This window comes from Anabas testudineus, chromosome 15 (genome assembly GCF_900324465.2).
Source record: "Anabas testudineus chromosome 15, fAnaTes1.2, whole genome shotgun sequence".
Lineage (NCBI taxonomy): Eukaryota > Metazoa > Chordata > Actinopteri > Anabantiformes > Anabantidae > Anabas > Anabas testudineus.
The window spans coordinates 9,817,487-9,833,040 of NC_046624.1; positions in this window are offsets into that span (position 1 = coordinate 9,817,487).

Genomic DNA, 15,554 nt, shown 5'->3' on the forward strand with positions numbered 1-15,554 from the left:
ATAGAAGCTCACAAATCAGGGTACAGTTTTTTTCTATAAGGATGATTTGAAATGTACAGTAAAACACTTCCCACTCAGAAATAAAAGAAAATCTAATCATTCTTTTAGGCTATAATGTCTGTGTACATTGGCAAAGAGACTCAACATAGACATTTTTAAAACTAACAAAAGTATAGTTCACAGTATGACACATTAGCAGCTGCAACCTGTAATTGTTTGAAGATTAATGGTCAGTTAAGACACTAATCACAGTTGTATAAGCAGAGTAATGTGAGCGCAGATAGTAGGATATTGAATCCTTGTATTTGTACCATGATTATTTGTGAAAGTTACTTCTTGTTTGTCTGTTTGTATCTCTTTCACACACATGGTTTGGGTTAATGTCAGTGCTTCGAGTAATGAGCTTGATGTGCTAAAATGAAAACAGCACAGATTTTAACTCGTTGCATAGTGTCTGATATTGCTATTTGACATCACTGTATTCAACAGCTCATATGTTAAGTACAGTCAAATCAAGAATAAAGGGCAAACGCGTTTTAAACCCACAGACACCTGATAACGTCATGGAAAACAGTGCAGATTTAACAGAGGGCATACAAGCTGTTTTAATACTGGCATTAAACAAGCTTTTTTTGGTACTTTTTTTGGTCGTGTTTCCATCACTTGCATGCATTACACATACGTACATTTATTTCCAGGAGGCCTACATTAACACGAACCCTCACCCTAAGTCTTGAGCCTAAAGTTTAATGAATTAGAGCTTTGTCCTCCAAAAAGGAAAGTGAGTCCCCACAATGTGTAGACAGATTTGATATATGAATATGATTAATACACCCACACACACACAATGAACAGCAAACATATTAATCCCTCACTGTCTGAATGTAACTGAAGATGTTTCTCCACCTGTAACAAGAATTTAAATTGTGAGGGTGTTTCTTCTCTAACTGACTCTCTTTTATAAACCTCTCATTGCAAATCACAGCTGAAGCCACAGTGTACAGTTTCTGTGCCGTGCTTTCTGAATCTGGAGATTCAGTAGCTAGAACAGAGCAGTATAGTAAAAGCAGAGTGCTGCGATCTGCGCAGTTATTGTCTAATTATGTGAATATACTAACAGCTTGCAGAACACTTGGCTGATGTTTGTGAAAAAAACAGTTTAACATTTGAGGAAATGTGGTGATTGGCTTTCTTGCTGAGCGGTAACTAGATGAGAAGATTGATACGCCTCATGTGTGCAGTAATCGCATAGCTGAAGTCAGCATCTGGTTATCTTAGCTTAGAATAAAGACTGGAAATGGGGGGAAACAGCTTGCTCAGCTCTGGGTAAAAGGTAGCATCACCTCTAAGGCATTTTCCATAATTTCGGCGTTTTACCAGCTTTTAGGACATAAAAGTTGAAGCATTCGTTAGAGCATATGTTTTGATTGTTTTAAACACAAACTAACATTTCTAGTTGGGCTAAATCTGCAATTCTTCTGCCTTTTGTAAGTCAAAAAGTAAAAAAAAAAATGTTTTCACATAATGGTTTGTATTTCTGTCAAACTATCATGAAGCAGCCAGACATATCTGCCTTTTACAAACTCACTGCCAGCTTTTCAAGGCCACTTACACAAACAATCATGTCAACATCGACAACCTCCTTTCCTGACAGACACATACACACACCCTCATAAATGCGAACAGAGAACCTCCCACCTTCAGAGGGTCTGTAATTTTGCGGATAAATCTCCCTGATCTTTGGCTATTGCAATTTTCCTTGAGCCTCGTGAAATACATTGCTGTGACATTCATCTCTTCGCTCGCTTTTGATGGTTAGCTGAGTACACAATTGCTCATTTCAGCCACTGACCCCCCACTGGGTTGTTATTACTTGCATCCAACCGTCAAGCGTTAATATGAAAATGATTGCTGTCAACATGTTGTGAATGAAATTTCAAACACAATAACGCTGATGCACAAGTGTAAACTGTGGTTAATATTTGTCAGAATAAAACCTAAAACAAAAGAAACACAACCAACTCAAAGGGCTTTCATGTGTTTAAAAAAAAAATAACTGACTGATTTTTGTGCATATCTTCGTTGTCATCTCTGTCACGTGTTAAAGGCAAGAGACTTATGAGAAAGTAAGAATAAAACCAATGCAATGGAGAGAAAGATGAGGAAAGATGAATCCAGCTTCATTTCTTCAAAGACAATATGAAAAATATTGCTTAACTGATGGTGTGTGTCTGTGTGTTTATGTGTGCGAGTGTGATGAGTGGCTATATTGTGTATCACTCCTATGGGGTGAAAGAGCATCTCACACCTTCTTAGGCCTGTTAATTTCACTCTAGAGACTCAAGCAGTTATTGCAGACCCGTTCAGTAATTACACTGCAGTCCAAAAAATGCTTAAGGTTACATTCATGTTATCCAGTCTGTCCAGCCCCTGGGATGGACATGAAAATTGCTTTCAGTGCTATTTCCTACAAAGTCATTACTTTGGCTCTCGGTGTATATACTGTAGTGCTTATAAATGAGAAAGTGTATCCAAAAGAAGCCAAATAATGTTGCGCAAACAGAACAAATCTTCAACACTTCAGCTAAATTTAGGTCTATTTCATGACAAACATACTGTAGTATGTCTAATATCTCCCCTAAGATGAACGCTCTCTGGATCTGCCTTGCTCATAAATCATTTTAGTTCTGATAAAACGTATTTCCATTCAGTCGTGTGGAAGCCGATACAGCTTTAGTCCAGCCAAGACTGTTGTGAGTTTTCCCCAGCACTTTGTGTCTAGTGAAGCATGACATTTCCCACATAGCTTAGAGGAAGTCATCAGAGTTCTCAGGCCACATTTTAAACGTAAACGTTGCTATTCCAGTGGCTAAAATGCCCAATAATTAGCACGGTGAAGCTTTGTCGAAAGAGAATCTGTGAGGTTCAGTCAAAGTGATGCTGTGAGCTATATGCTAATAACATCTTCACAACAGCATGTCCACCATCATAGGTTAGCATATTAACCTCTTAGCATTTATTAATTAACACTAAACATAACATATAGCTCAGGTTGATGGAAAAGTCATTTGTTATGCAGAGTTGTTCTTCAAGTATTACTGCCGTTTATTTAAACCTCAGGTAATGAATTCTGTGGCGACACCAAAATGGCATAACTAAAGTGCAAGTATAAAAAGGTGCATGAGAATAATCCTAATGTGATTACTTTCACTACTCTATAAAAACATAATCATGTTTGCAATTTAGCTGCATAGGATATAATTATTAAGACACAGAGTAGGATTAGGATCAATCCTCTGGGAACCATGACTGTGTCTGAAACGACGTTCATGCCCTTTCAGTTGTTTTTTTCAAATATTTCAGTCTGGAACATAGCATTTGGCTGACAGAGCACTACTGACATCCCTGTCATATAAAGATATAATGCAGCCATCTCACCTCATTTGTCATGCATAAATGTTAAGATTCTGTCAAACTCAATGGACATACATACATATGCATGCGCAAAGGAAATGAGGACTGTAACCCTACTGTATGGCTGGAGTAAATATTTACAGAAACACAAATAGTTTAATTGGCTCTTTATCAGTGTTTCTCAAACTGAATTCCATCAACCCTCTGTTTAGTCTTTTGCTTGTGATGATTAGATTGCAAAACATTCATAGTCTGACGTTTATCTTCAACAACAACAAAAATCTAGTTTCTGAATGACAGTGCTTGATAAATTGAACTAGTGTGTGAGAGTAAATATGTGTTAAAAACTAAAAGACGATGAACAGAGTTTCGGGACAGATCAGCAAACTTTTTCAGAAATTGTCCTTGTTTTGCTTTTGCTGGAAAAACCCAGCACCCATCCACCCACACACACAGCGGTGGGCTGGTAGCTTGTTTCTTTGCAGAGAGCCACAGAGCCTGAGTACTGGAAACATTTCACTGTTTGGTCTTGCTGTGCTGCTTCACAATAATGCACCAGCCGCTACTCAAACCTGCCACCACAGGCAACAAGGATTAGGCCAAAGAGAAAGAAAGAAAAGCATTTGATTTTTATGAAAAGGGACTGATTCACAGTCAGCATAAAAAGAAGTAGATGTCTAACTTGGAAAGAAGTGCCAACTGCACCACAGAGACCGACCCCCAAAGGACTGAAACATGTTTATATTTCTCCTGTTTAGGGAAAATGTTTTTCCCTCCTTCGAGAAGGTTATGTTTTTGTTTCAGTGGGTAACTTTTCTGTCTGGGTAGATCAGCACGATATCCCATAATATATTGTGAACCACGTGAAGTATTGTTGCTCTATTGACCAAATCTATTAAATTGTCCACAGACCATAATGGAAAAAGGGAGTTCTGGATCTTTTTAAATGTGTTGGATTATTATAATTAGGATTATTATGATAGCCACTGCATATATTTCTATCATGTTTGTATAAAGTTCCACATCTTGGTTACATTATGACACCAGAAGCAAGTGAGCCAAATGGAGAACTGTAAGCTAAGATGCTTAAAGGTTTGTATTTAATATACTCACTGTCCATTTTATTAGGTACACTTGTACAATCTAATACATTACATTCAATCCAATACATACAAACCTGTCAGTACAATACATGAATGCATACACGTCAGGGGTGGTTCCATTGCTTTACTCCCTTCATTTCAGTAAATAGGATGTTCAAAACATTAAAAACCTTTTAATATATTGCATTCTATTATGACTTCACCATCCACTATAACTTCTTAAACGAGCATGCTTGTCAACTTTCTGACTGTTTTAGCTATAATATATATTTATTATATATTTGTAAAAGTAAAAGTGGAGCTGCTGTAATGGATTGCATTAGATTGTAAGGATGTACCTAATAAGGTCAGCTGGTCATTAACAAAACCTATCACGGGAAATATTACAAAAAAGTGAAATTGAAATAGATAAAAACTAAAAATTAAATATATAATAGCAATTATGTAGAATAATTTTCATTTAAAATTAATTGCTGGTTCTACCTGTTCTATTAATCTTATCATTTTAGAAAAATTTTATTTGTCAATGTAAATAAAAAAAGACAGATTTATTAACTAGATTCTACTATAACCCCACTGACAATTAGAAAAGAAACAGAAACAAAGCAGCTGGGGCAAGGCCGTCATACTTCCATTTGAAAAATGTGAGCTAATGTTAACAGAAAGTGAAGTGCTGTGAACAAAAATGTGATGTTAATGTTGCTTTCAGCTGGCTGTCTTTCATGTTTACAGGATATCCGTGCAGATATAGTAGATGTGGGATTGATGAAACGTTAAGTTGTCAACCTTATAAATCTTCACAGATGTTTGCTAAAGCATACTTTTGCTCACTGCATTTATGTTATGTTTTAACTGCTCGTCCTAAGCTACAAATATACAGAGAGAGTAAAAACTAAATCAGTTTTCAATTTTCAAAATGAGCACTTACAGATTACTGAAGGACATGATGCAAGTGTAACATGCTGTCACCAATTATAGCCACAATACAAAGCCGCTTGTCCATATGTGTTGCATTGTGCTAACACCTCATGTACTCTATGATATTAGCTGTCATGACTGTGGGGAACACAGGAACAGGGTTTACTATTGCTGTAGAGGAATGAGCTCCATAGGGAGGCACAGTATCTGTTCAAACAGATATTAAGTTTGTTATTTTAGCTCCAGGAGGGAGAGAGGATCTGCTTTCAGATGTAACCACAGGGGTGCTGATGTTGATGTTTATTTGTTTTTCTCAATGACAGAGGCTGTTACCAGTCACTACGTTTAAGTCAGAAGACATCACCAGCAGTCCTCCATCACTGATTATAATCCAATAAAACATCACCTGCTGATGGTGGTTAGTCCCACTGGCTGATGCTGGTAAATGCAAACTGTGATCACATTAAGACAACCAAAGAAACATCTGTGTGAAGTGATAACTAGCTACCACTGTGGGTCACACAGTGCACAATAGGGAACAGGATTTAACCAATTTGAGTTCTGCAGCTCAGTTGGTGCAAATTTGTACCAATTTGTAACATTTTATTTCAGTTAACTGACAAAAACTTTTGCTCTGCTAAGAAAATCCTGAAATATTCACAGCATTTGATACAAAAATGTTTCACTTAAGACTAAGTAGAAACAGTTTGATGTGTTGACAGCTAACACAGGAAGTTACCCACTGCACCGTTCAGAGAATGGAAATCGGAGTTGTACTCATTGTACTTGTTGGAAGACCGAAGCTAGAACATACAGCTGTGGTCTGTGACTGTGGGTCAGATGGGCAAAACATTGCCACATCAATTTTTTAAAAGTAAATTGTAGAATAAATGTATAGATGAAGAGAAATCCCATTCCAAAAAGAGGATATTAACTAAAGTGTTATATTGTGATACTACATTAGCAGCATTATGTCTGAAGAGGCTTCTTACAAATACAAACAAACACACAATCATTTGGTCCTTGAGGCCTAATAGAAACTGCCGGGCATTAGAAAGGATGTTTTGATGTTTAGTCTCAGGAAGCTCAATCCCTTCAGGGAGACATGGCAACATAGGACGCTGAAACCCATCTGACCTCTAACCTCTCAGAGGGGTTCTGAAAACATAGACACTCATCCATTGTAACATAAAGATAGACGTATAAATGTAAGGAGAGAGAAGAGAGAGATGAAGGGAGACGCAGCAGGAGTCCGAGGGACAGGGCATGACAGGAAGGCAGAGTGTGGCCTTCAGTAAGTGTTAAGGATAATAAAGAAGAGGGCTTAAGAGGGTTTAGTGGCTGTTGGTGGATAACAGCAGGACAAATGAGAGGTCTTTCTAACAGCAGCACTTGACCCACCCCAGCTGAGTCAACAACATGGCCACGGGAAAGTTGGAGGGGAGAGGACATTGTTGCTTCTTCAGAAGTATGGAAATTCCTTCTTATCAGAGATAACATTGATTAATTTGGTATTCTATGTCCTTTTTAAAATGGCTTATAATGCAATAGTTTGCCTTTCAGACTACTGAAACTTTCCAAATCTTACTATTTTTTTCCATAAACAGAGATTCATAATGTAGTTAAACTGGTTAGTTAAACTGACTTAATCTTATTTAACTCATAGGAAGTTTTCAGCCACCCTCTTTCCTCCTCAGCTCATCTTACTTGTGGGCTATCTCAAGGATCTATTCTTCAGGAGCTCATACCACAGCTCCCCCATACCAGCGTCTCTTCCTTGGCCTCCGGTTCACTCTATGATTGATTGTAAAGTGTTGTTTTTAAGTCACTTAATGCACTTATTCTATCATGTCTTTTTGAACTTCATTCACATAACCTCTAGGGCACTCAGGTCATTCGACCAGATGCTCTTGGACTAAGGTCTGGATTGAAGCTCAGGGGCAATAGTTCCAAAACTGTGGAGCTATTAAAGCAAATGCGCTTCTCCATTCTTTAAAGCTGTTTGAATCTGGGTGAGATACGCATCTTCCCCTTAGTCTTTATTATCCATGTTTCTATGATTGTCTGCTTACTGCGTATTCAGTTTCTTTACTTATTTTAATATTTTATAGCACTTTGGTCAACCTTGGTTATTTTAAATGTGCTTATACAGAAAATATATTGATTTGATAAAACATGATTTGATAAACTTGATTTAGTTTATAAAATTGTAGCTCAATGAATCACGTTTTATTAACAGCAGTACATGGAAAATCCGAAGACCTCAGTATTAACTGGATAGTTTTATACTATGGGAAATTATTTTCTTACTCTTACATTTGTCTATTAAATCTACAGCTAGAACCAGTTAGTGTAGCTTGTCAGAGACTGTAAACAGTAGGAAGCAGCTGACCTAACTTTGTCCAGCAGTAGAAAAATATCTGCATCTCCAAACCTCACTGATTAATATGTTATATCTTGTTTGTCCAATCTATACAGAAACCAGAGTGTAAGATAAATGGTTCTCTCTTTTATATATCTCTTTATTCACCTCAGGTTTTGGCTGAATTAAACAGTATTCACAGAACATGTTGATTTTTGATGAGGTGCTGATAGGTGGATTTTGTAACCACTGGACATAGCCAGGTTCATTTCCTCCTGTTTCCAGTCTTTATGCCAAATCATCAGGCTGCTGTCACCTTATATTTAACAGACATGTAAGAATAGTATCTCACTTCATCCATAGATATCACCTAATATTTTTTTATAAAGTGTGGTACTTCTACTTGGCTGCGGTTTAACATTGGGCATCAAGCAGTTGGAGTGGCAGTGCACCCCCTGATTGAAGGAGGTGATCAACCCAAGACTACTGAGAGTTGGATCACATCACGAAAACTGTAAGCGAGTGCTCTGAAGCAATAATAACTGCATCAGCATCCATTAAAACTATTTCAACTCTCTTTTGTTAACTGACAAACTGAATGAGAAACACTGTGTGAGACTGCGCTGAAAAGAAAGTGCAGTAAGAGAAACATCTGTGTTGAGCACATTTCTGTGTGAGCCAGAACATTGTCAGTATTACTAAAAATATTTTGCATCCAAACAACAAAAGCTAGTTGTGTTAAATCAGCTGCTTTTTAATGGTAATGTCAGTCAAACACATTTCTTTGGAAGGCAAAGCATCAGAGCTGGTGAGCAGGTGAGACCTCACACAGCTGTGCTGATGGAGTGAAACTTAATGGAGTACTGTAGTAATGGTAATAAATGGAGGACAGTCTCTGTGTCAAAGATAACTTTTCGTTTTATTTTTGTGCGTGGTTGCTCACAGCATGGTCACATCACTGAGCAACACAAAGGACAAAGTGTTTGAGTGATTTCTTATTTTAAGCAGTTTGAAAGCTCTGGCGTTCAAATCAAGACACAGAAAATAAGTATGAGAGTAGAGTAGAGTTTACAATATGTAATTCTTTGCAGATATTGTAAAGATAAAGATTCCTCCATTGCATATCAACGTTAGGCCCTGACGATAAAGTCAATAAATAGAGCTAGGTTTTTCTATGCAGAGTGAAGCAGCTTTCTCCCCTAACTGCTCACTGTTATTGGACGCACCTCTGACATTTAGAACGTGAGCACAGTCTTTTTAAATCTTTTAACAGAATCATAATTATGTCAACTACATTTAAGAATTAATTTGTCGTGATATGCGTTTCTGAGCTTTCTATTATGCATTGATTTTTGACTATTAGCTGCAATCATAAGAATGGTTACAGGCAGTAGTCAAGTCTTAGATTTAATTTGTGTTTAAAATTTAGAACTATTTTGGTTGTTGGCTCCTTTCTGACTTTACGCTTGATTAGCTCCTGCCTGTTTCCTCTCCTCACTCTCATTTTCAACCTGATTGTGCCACAAAGCCAAGGGGACATTTTTGTGACGTTAGACCATTTATTTGTAATGAAATATGCTGACCTTGCTTTATGAAAATGCCCAAAACATTTCCGCTTCTCAGTGTCACCCCCACCGCTGCATTCTTTCAATCCACACGTGTACACGTTAACAACACACAAGTGATCAGTCCGAAGAAAATCAAAAGTATGTTTAGTTCATTATCAAAAGAAAATATGTGAATGGAGACAAACTGGAAATAACAGTAGTTAATAAATAAATGTATAGGTCTATTTTTACGTACATCAGAGACGTAGCCAGCTCTTTTTGAGAATCGCTTGGTTTACATTAAGTGACAATGTGTTGCAATTTTTGTTTGTTCCAAATTTTCTGTTTTCCCTTACACCACATTTCCTTGTTCCTAGCAAGGAGTTCCCCCACATGTCCACTCTGAACAGACCCCAGGTCACCACAAACACGCAGCAAGATAACAAACCCCCATTAACCAGAATCATGGGTCCCCTCAGGATATTACAGAGCGAGGCAGAACTTGTTCTGGACAATAATAAAAAAAAACCCTGACACAGGAAACTCAATAGCCTGTGCTGAAAAGTGACAATAAAAATGGCATGACCTTAAGCCTTTGCTACTAAACTTAGACGACAAGCAAATAGTGAATGGGTGCTGGAGTCACAAAGTCTGACATGAGAAAGTTCAGTGCTCACAAAACAGAGATTTAATACAACCAAGATGATAAAAAAAACAACTACAAAACATCATTAATCTCAACAGGGGACAAATAATAATGATTCCTTGCATAACAATAAATGCGAAGGCATGGGATTCTTCCTATAATGAATGATGAATCAGCTTTCATGTTACAATAAGGCTCAAGTCAACAGTGCAATGCCATCAATTACAGTAATAGTTTGGACATTTTTGGCGGAAAAAAAACACTTATTTGCTTTCTTGTCATGACTCTCATGTCTGTACATTAAGCACATAGCTGGAGCTGTGGGGATTAGCCCAGATGTACCCAGCTGTTCACCCAGAAACTGTTTTAACACTTAGTTTCACATGAAACAGCATACATATCAACAATTTAACATGTATATCTTTTTGTTTTTTATATTTTTATATGTACAAACAAATATTTTGGGGTTGTTGGATGGTTTTGAACTTTGGACAGATCCAGGCTTGCTGCTTCCATTACTTACGCAAAGCCTGACTGATCGCTTCCTGTCTGAAGTTTCATATATAGCCTACATCACACAGAAATATGAGAGAGCTGCACAGCTTCGAGCACAAGCTTATCAATAAGTATATTTAGATTGAAATATTTAATTATTTGTCTTGGAGATAAAAATTGAACACTGAACAGTTCAGTAGTCTTCATGTAGGAAGAAATCAATACCAGCTGTGATACAGTTCACTGCCTCCTCGTGAAAAGCCTTTGAATATAATTATCATGATCAACTATGTTGCAAATAGGTGAGAAGTGCTTTAACAAGCCTTTTTTCGTGCTCAACTATGTATAAGAGCTTCAAGTATGAACAAACTGAACCTGTTACTGAGCTGAAGACTTGCCAATAAATGCTGCAGGGCTAATGTTATTGATGTAGCTATTGTAATGAAGGTTGTTTGAATCATGATACGATTGATTCACTTAGAGAACATGAACAAATAAGCTTAACTCACTTGTACAATTGGAATCAGCAAGTGATTTGAAATTTCCACCTTCACTGCATTTATTCTGTGGTAGGTCAGCTGCCACGTTGCCAATTAACAATCTCTTACAGAGGAGTGTCAGGAAGGAAAGATTATTGTGGGTAAGAGGAGGAAGAGGACATGGTTTTCAACAACAGGGGATTGCATTTTCCATGGTTGGATCCCTTGTTTGTATCAAAGTGTGAACCAGCTGTAAAGAGGATGTGGTGGAGGAAAGTACGTACAAAAACACAATGAGTTGGAGAAGAAAAGCAGGCATTTTCCAGTTTCTATATTTTGTTCATTCGCTTTCTCTCTTCCTGTTCTCAATGCTCCCTGATGACCTGTAATGCACATAAAGCTTTTATTTTTGCTCCTCCTTTGCTGATTCTTCGGCCCAGAGCTGATATCAGATTGGGTTGCATAGCAGCTAATAGACTCCTGGCTTCTAGGCATGGCATTTTATCTATTCCAGAGTTGGCCTTTCACTTTTCCAGCAATACTCCTCATTTATCTACATTTGTCTTTGGTGTATATACATAAATCTGCTGTGCTGGAGTCTTACAGTACACTCCTGGCAAGAGGTGTCCAGTTGCCTAAACCTCTACGATAAAGGGTCACGCGATGGTCACAACCTCAGTTCCTCTTAATCTTGACACTGTAGACTTTATGCTTACCCAGCCAATTTGAGGTACTTTTTATCTACTAGTGGGAGACATAAACCTTTCTAATGAGAGCCTGATGTGCAGGAGATTTGCCAAGTCATTTGAAAGTCTAGGAACCAGAACATACTGGCAGAGAAAGTACTTTATATGAAAGTGACAGAGAATACTCATTATCAACACAAGTAAGTCACTGCTGAACTGGGATTTGAGGTTCTGTACAAAGGATTTGGTGTAGTACTTCATACATTCCTCTAATGCACACATTTGATTTACAAGATTAGTCAGTGCCTCTCACACATAATATCTTTGTGCACATGGAAATACTTCAGAGTCTGCGATTAAACTACAGCCTCAGAACACGACAGTGCATTTTGGTCCAGTGAAGAGATCAGATAATTCAGTTCATGCATTTTGTTTCCTTGGTCAGTTCTTCATTTTTACAGCAGATTATTAAATGGGATTATTCACAAGTAATGAATGCAATTTCATTATTTTATGTTTTTTACACCCACAGCATACTGTAAATATTGGCAGCTGTGGGGTTTAGCCCAGCATGTTGCAAGATGAATGCAGCAGCCAGTTAGGCCTTCCTGTTATCATCCTTATTGTAAGCACTGCTACAAACCCGGAGGCTGCCTTTGCTCCTGAGTGCATGGTGTGGGGTGTGCTTCTAATCACACTAAGTGGGGACAGAGGCCAAGTCAGTGGGGATAAAGGGTAAGTGTGGCAGAAGGGCAGGGGTACATGAGTGAGTGTCTAACAAAGCTTTTGGCTAATTTATGACTCTCTGGTCCCAGCTTCTTGGTCACAAGGGGCGCCCTGCTTGGGCTCAACACCCTGTGATCCTACCCTGGAGTAAATCAACCACTGAAAACCCTGACAGGCCAGGAGCTGCCCGAGCAGCCTGTCATCCCCACACTGCACTCCATAGGTCTGGTGTAAGTCAGCTGGGCATCAGCGAGAGGCGCACAAAGGGAGTGATGGACAAAGGGCTCTCTTGAGCTCAAGGTCCTTATAGACACAAACTGTCTGCCTCTTATCAATGCAATGTTTAAGTAGTGCTTTCTTGGCCAGACGATCGAGCAGAAAGTTATGGCATGCCGACAGACCTCTTTGCAACTGGACAGTGTAACATCATTAAAATGCCAGTGTCTAGTAACCTGAGAAAATGATGACATGTCAATGATAGCCTAAAAACCACTGCTCTTGGACACTTTTTACAGAGACAGATCATAGGTTTGGTTGTTTATTCCTACTTTGTCTGTAGGAGCAAGACTTCAAAATGCATTGATCCATGAGGAAATATTCTTCTCTTGTTTGTACACAGCATTATGTTTCCTATTAAAGATTACATTTTTGTTTTTAGGTTGAGAACATTTGATGACATGCTTTCACAATGACAAATAATCTCATATGTTATGAATCACACCAATCACCTGAATCATATGAAACATTGTTGTATAACTAAGAAAAAAAAACTGATTGAATTTAATTGTGTAAAAGCACACCTCTTTTTGTTGTGTGGATCTTAAAATATATTAACAAATTTTAAAAAGCGCAAATAATAATTTTGTTTGTTGATTTTTGGCCATTTCTTTATTAATGTGATAAAGAAACAAATTTTAAACCAATTGTGTTTGACACCACAAATAAACAACCCAGGGATTTGCTGTGTTCAGTGTTAGTGTAGAGTTGGCAAGAAGTGTTGAATTGCACTCTTTTCCCAGAACATCAAATATATTTGAATATGCTGACGGGAACTGAGAGTTTGGAGATTGGAGCATGACCTGACCTTTGTCATCCAGCTTGGTCCCACTCACTGATACTATTGGTCTTGACCCTCTTGTCCCAGCTGTGATACAATGCTGGTAAAAATAAATCATAATCTTTTCATCCTTTTCCCTGAAGTAAGCTTAGACACACTAGATAACAAGTTTATCTCACAGCATTAATATTTGTGCCCTTATGAACCTAAATATGATCATTTCAGCAGTGTACTACTTGATTCAGCACATCAACACCACAGATTCCTGTTGTTGTGCTCTATCACTTGCCTTTACTGCAAATTTGTTACTTACCCATGGGGCCAATTTCCCAGTGGGTGAGACCCTTGGTGTGCAGCGGTCCCCAGTTAAAGTTGTGTGTGATCAGCACACATTTCCGATGATGATACACATGTTTCTGATTAGATGAGGAGAACAAACATGCAACAAACAAGGGAGCTGCTCAAATGTTCGCTATAGATGTATCGCATGTGAGAAAAACAGGATTAAACCTATCTAGCACCACAGGGTAGCAGCGCTGAAAAATGTGAAGAATCTGACTCACACTGCTTGCGCTGAAAGGCATGGAAAATCACAGGTCACAGCCAAATAAGTCAGAAAACTGAACACTATTGGATTTGACGTTTGGAAACATTTTGGCTGTGATGGTGAATAAGTGAATATCATCAGTTCAAACCCGGGTGATGTCAATCTGTCGATATTAATTTACCTCTAGCCTCAATATGTGTTCTTTAACAAACATTCATGTTTACAGATCTACAATTTATTATGTGGATAAAGATATCAGACAGTCGAATGACAGAAAGAGGTGATGGGGTGAGGATGACGATGGTAACTTCACTATACTTGCAAAGAAGTGTCAGAATGAAGCCGGTATTGGACTGGTAGTTATGAGTGGGACAATTGTGCAATCTTGTCTCCTAAAAAACATGTTTGTATACAACTAAACTGCAAATATATTTTGCATGTTTTCGCTGGCTGGTGTTCTGAGGACAGGTTTCTTTTGAACCAGTGAAGCCACATATTTATTAATGACAGTCAATTCCCAAGGAGGTGGTTGGGACGCATGCTGGCTGCACAAAGCATACGACTGTCATGCTAGACAGGGATTTGCATCCACATTCCTGGTGGTGGTTTGGTTAAGGCAACAAAAGCACTTTGATCGTAGTTTGGTTTAATAGACAAAAAGTTAGCAGTGACCTAAGACACAGCATGTTTATTTCCATTTAACCAAAACCACAGTCTTTCCTCGAACTTAACCAAACTTCTGCAGTATAACTAAGAAAACTTTAATAACCACAATGGAATATTGTATTGCAATGTGTGGGTGAAAAACAAAAATGTTTCTGTGAACGTTTTGCAGATCCATTCATATGAATGCATTTACATTTACATTTCACAAATCCTACAAGAACAACATTTGCCACAAGGAACATAATCTAGTCATAATTACGTTTCTTAAAAACCGTATGTGTTGTCGCAGTTTTGCTCGTATATTAACATAATTTCTAGGAGAGAGAGTTGGACTGTAACTTGTTAAATACAAGAGCTGACAAAAGCTTATTTTTCTCCTGCCTGTGAGGTACCAGGAGGAGGAGGAGTTGTAACTCAGTGTAAAGCTCTGGGAGAAGAAACAATATTTATGGGACAAAATGTTTTCCTGTTGTAGGAAGTTGACCTTTAACTAGACATGAAACACTCATGAATCCTCCCTATCTGGTCCTTGTCTTCAAGACTATATTGATGCACTACTATATTTCCAGGGAGCACCTATCCAGAGGGCATTTAACATCAACTTGGCAACCGGGTATGTACTGTATGTTTCAACAACTAATGGATCACACTGGAAAACAGAAATTTAAAGTCACCATTGTGGCAAATGCTGCATCCACTGAACTGAGTTCTCTCTGGTTGTGTCGGCTTGTGTTAGAGGCCATGCTCTGTTCAAGGCACTACTGCCACCGTAGATCATGTAAGCAACCCAGACCTCATTGTTGTAGTCGCCAGCTATCACTGGCTGGAATCCTCCAAGCCACAAGAAAAGACTATATTTATCACCGGAGAGCCATGCATACCCAGTTAGCACTCACACTCACTCACAC